Here is a 4,983-nt window from a genome sequence, read left to right on the forward strand (position 1 = left end):
ACAGGATGATACACAGATGCCATGGGATGTTCAGACTGATGGGATTACACAGATGCCATGGGATGTTCAGGCTGACGGGATGATACACAGACGCCATGGGATGTTCAGACTGATGGGATTACACAGATGCCATGGGATGTTCAGGCTGATGGGATGATACACAGATGCCATGGGATGTTCAGACTGATGGGATGATACACAGATGCCATGGGATGTTCAGGCTGATGGGATGATACACAGATGCCATGGGATGTTCAGGCTGATGGGATGATCCAGGATGCCAGGGCCCAGGGTCTCTGATCAGCTCTTTCCCAATCAGTGTCACCTGCAGTCTTCTATCTGTATCACATTCATTGTAGGTAGAGCTTTCAGGCCACCATCTGCCCTAGGCAGCCCCACCCAAGAGCCATTTGACTCTTCCTAACATGTTCTGGTGGCAGGCAGCATGAACAAGCTCCCATCCTCCCCTACAACTCAACATCAGCTTCATTCGCTAATTTTCCAGGAGGCTGGATTTTTAATCCGGGGTCTTGCCTTGGGCTGTTGACCTGTGTGTGATAGTTAAACTTGGTTATCAACTTGGTAAGATTCAAATTAGCAGGGAAATACACTTGTGGGTTTGTCCGTGAAGGGTTTTCTCGAGTAGACGGAAGTGGAAAGACATAGCCCAGATTCACACAGTACCATCCCACGGCTTGGGGACCTGGAGAATGTGAGCCGAGTCCCAGCACTAGTCACTCTTCTGTGGAATTGCAAGGTGAGCATCTGCCTTGAGCTCCTGCCACCAAATTCTTCCTGCCATGACAGAATAGCCTCGAAGTGTGAGCCAAAGTAAGTTCTTAATCCCTTAAATTGCTTCTTCAGTTATTTTATTGAAACAACAAGGAAAGAACCCAGCATCCATTGTTGTCTATTGTTCAGCGTATCTTGGTTGTTTTTGAGTTGGGTTCTGCTGCATACTCTGGACTAGCTTTGAACACTTGTCCTCCCTTAACCTCCTGAGTGATGGAATGGCAGGCATGCGCGACCGCACTCAGCTTCACCTACATTTTATTCTTAGCTGTGGATAGGAAACCAATATTGTAATAATAATATGTCTAATTTATGTGTAACCGAACATATAAACAAATGATACAAATAAATGTACATTGTAACCATTAATATACTGGTATAGTATATGATTAAAGCTTTACATAGGACTTAATACATCTTAGGATAAGCGCCATTTCTTTCTGCTTGGGTCCATTTTAAAGGTTAGTTTCTTTATTTTTACGTTTATGCATGTGTGCCTGCTTGTGTGTTTGGTTTTGCACCCTGTGTGTACTCCTGTTCACAGAGGCCAGAAGACAGTGTCAGGTCTCCTAAGGAGGGATAGGTGTTCGTGAGCCACCCTATGGGAGCTAGGAACTGAACCCAGGTCCTTTGTAAAGAGTTTAATCTCTCTTAATTGTCAAGCCATCTCTCTAGTCCTGGGGTTAATTGTGTTTTATAAAATCAACTATTTTAATTACAGAAGATTCTCTTATTTTCTAAAGAAAGATATTTAACAATATTCTTTCTCTTCTTTGTTCAACATCCAATTTTTTTGTGTGCCTTTCTGTGGTCTCTTTATTTTTACCTTAATTAATGTGTACATAATAATTAGATTACATTTTTATAGCTAAATAACACTTTGTTGTATATATACCACATGTTCTATATTCATTCATCACCAACAGACATTTAGTCTGGTCCATGTCTTGTTGCTATTTACACATTTTTAAAATAAGGGCAATTTTTGTTATTCCATAATTTGCATTGTAACCTATTGTCTTAGTTAAGGATTCTATTGCTGTGAAGAGACACCATGACCACAGCAATTCTTACAAAGGAAAACATTTAATTGGGACTCACAGTTCAGAGACTTAGTACATTATTGTCATGGTGGGACATGGTGGTATGCAGACAGACATGGTGCTATAGAGGTAGCTGAGAGTTTCACCTCTTGATCTGAAGGCAACAGGGAGTGGGCTCAGTATCACATTGAGTGATATGTCAAAGTCCGCCCCCACAGTGACACACTTCCTCCAACACGGCCACACCTCCTAACAGTGTGATGTGGGAGTGATTTCTTATTAATAAAGAAACTGCCTAGGCCCCTTGATAGGCCAACCCTTAGGTGGGTGGAGTAAACAGAACAGAATTCTGGGAGAAAGAAACTGAGTCAGAGTTCCCCCACTCCAGGCAGATGCAGGTTAAGATCATTCCTGATAAGCTGGCTCGTGGGCTACATAGAATAATAGAAATGGGTTAGATCAATATGTAAGAGCTAGCCAATAAGAGGCTGGAACTAATGGGTCAGGCAGTGATTAAAAGAATACAGTTTCCGTGTAATTATTTAGGGTAAAGCTAGCCGTGGGGGCGGCCAGGTGCCGGGGGCGCAGCTCCGCTGCTCTTAATTCAACAATAGTGCCACACCCTATGGGCCAAGCAGTCAAACACTTGAGTCTCTGAGGGTCACACCTATTCAAACCACCACCCCTACCTACAGGCATGTCCTTGTATGTGCACCCATTTTCACTATGCTGAAAGGTTCCATTTCTTTTTACTGTGTGTATTTGAGCTTTACAGCATGGTGCTGGGGAAATCACATATAGATAGATAAGGGGTTACTACAGCAAAGATAATTAGCATGGCTATCACCTCCCATAGTCACTTTTTGTGTGACAGAGTAGCTGACCAAAATCCCCAGAGCAATGCTGTTCTTTTAGCTTTCCTCCTGATGCTGAATACTCGTTTCTAAGTGTGTTTATCTCTATGTCTGCTTCAGGGCATCTCTCGCTCCCGCATTCTCTTCTCCCTTGCCCATTTCTCCGTCTGTGTGTTTACCACAGTGTGGATGGGCCTGGGAGACCTTATGCTAACTGAAACAAATCCTCTCTTTTCCCGCAGCTGTTTTCTCACCGGAGTTTGCTAAGCAGTACTGCAGTAAGAATTCTTTGTTCACAGAGACATTACTGAATCACCAGGTATGTGCATTTTAATACATTCCTTCAAAACTTGTGATGCCTCACAGTCTCTCTCTCTGTGGGATGAGCTACTGAATCAACAGGTATGTGCAATCTAATTCTTAATAATGCATTTTAATAAATTCTTTCAAAACTTGTGATGCCTCACAGTCTCACTTTCTGTGGGATGAGAGCTTTTTTGTTTCTCCAAAGCCTTCATAAACTGAATCAGTGTTCCTCAAATCATGGGATCATCATCAAAATTTTAATATCCACAATTTGTATATCAGAATATTTCAGGGAACTTTAAATTTTTTTTAAAAAAAATTTCAGGTCCCATTTCCAACCAATCAAACCCTGCACAGCAGGGATTTGTGTTTGTTGAAATTACTTTGTCATTTTCCAGAAGAATAGACAGTTGTCTCAAAACCAACCAAGAACAAAACACCGATGCAACCTGGTGTCACTCCGCAGGGGGCTTCTTGGTTAAATTACACTGCACATTTAGTATCTATGAGGATGCAACTATCTTTTTTAATTTCATGTGTTATCAGATGTGTGTGTCTGTTATGTGTGTGTATAATGTATGTGTGTGTGCATGCATGCCGCAATGCGTGTGTGGAGGTCAGAGGACACACCTATGGAGTTGGCTCTCTCCTTCCACCTTTAGGTGGCTTCCAGGAGTCTACTCAGGCTTTCAGAGCATCATGTGCCTTTACTTTCTGAACAATGTCCATTGGCCCTATTTTGAAATGAGATTGATTTATATGCATAACAGATTAGCAAAGATAGCTACTACATATTATTATATTCAAACAAGATCTAAAATAGTTTGTATGATATGATTCCAATTTTATTGAAAAAGTGTGTGTGTGTGTGTGTGTGTGTGTGTGTGTGTGTGTGTGTGCCTATTTACACAAGACAAGGAAACCAAAACAGACCTACTTCGGGTACAAGGCTTGGCACTGTGACTGAATTCACACACAGGAAAACACACTTCCATGCTTCCATAATTTAAATCTGACAAGGAGCATAATTTGGTTTCTAAGTCCAAGTTGCTGTTATAATGATGACAAGTTGAGAAGACAATGCAAGAGGCATCTCTGTTCTCATATTAGGAGCTATTTGATTTGTTTTTCAATTTATAAGAAACTTTTTGATACGCTCCAAATAAATGGTGATAGGCCATCTACTGAAAGTGCAGAATCCTGACGGTAGCTCCGGGTGCTCACAGGGATGCTTGGTTAGTCTCAAGGCGTTCACACAGAGTGAGTGAAAGGGTGGATCTGGGATAGGGAAGCTCACCCTCACTGATCAAGGACTCACTCAGTCCCTGAAGAAGTACTCTGAAAGAGATGTCCCCTGGTCAAAACCACGGAACTTCTCAAATTCCATAAAAGGTGAAATCAAGTCATGAAAGGCACTGTGTTGCCCATGAAGCCTAGACCAATGGAAGGAGCAGAGATTCTGGAAGAGTCCCATAGTCACCAATGGCTTCTCCTGGTGCTTTCCTCTCCAGACACAGGCACTGAGCACTAAACCTGCTTTAGCCTTTGGTTCGACCCCATGCTACTGCTGGTGGACATTCTCCTCACAATTGCCAGGTTTTGATGGGGCCTGGGCCCTCTGTTACTCTCCTGACTAACCCTAATAGGAGGAGAGAATTGACTGCGCAAGGAATGGTTTCGATTTTGATAAAGCCTACCTGAGATTTAGAGAAAGCTCTACCTAAAGCACACACTCTGAAACGCAGATTCTCCCCAATCATGTAAGCAAATTCCTTAGCCTTTCTGTTCTTCAGTCCCCTCCTCTATAAAATGGTGTGATAATGGTTTGTTCTGAGCAGTAAGTGATTAATGTACCTGGTAAGCCAGAACATGCAAGACAAGTACCAGGTGGCAATCTTGAGTTGTGTTATTGTTTTCTTTAGTTTTAAATTGATTTTGATAATGACTACTGGTCTGGGAGATGCTGAATCTTTCCACTCTTGTGGATA

This window comes from Microtus ochrogaster, linkage group LG9 (genome assembly GCF_000317375.1).
Source record: "Microtus ochrogaster isolate Prairie Vole_2 linkage group LG9, MicOch1.0, whole genome shotgun sequence".
Lineage (NCBI taxonomy): Eukaryota > Metazoa > Chordata > Mammalia > Rodentia > Cricetidae > Microtus > Microtus ochrogaster.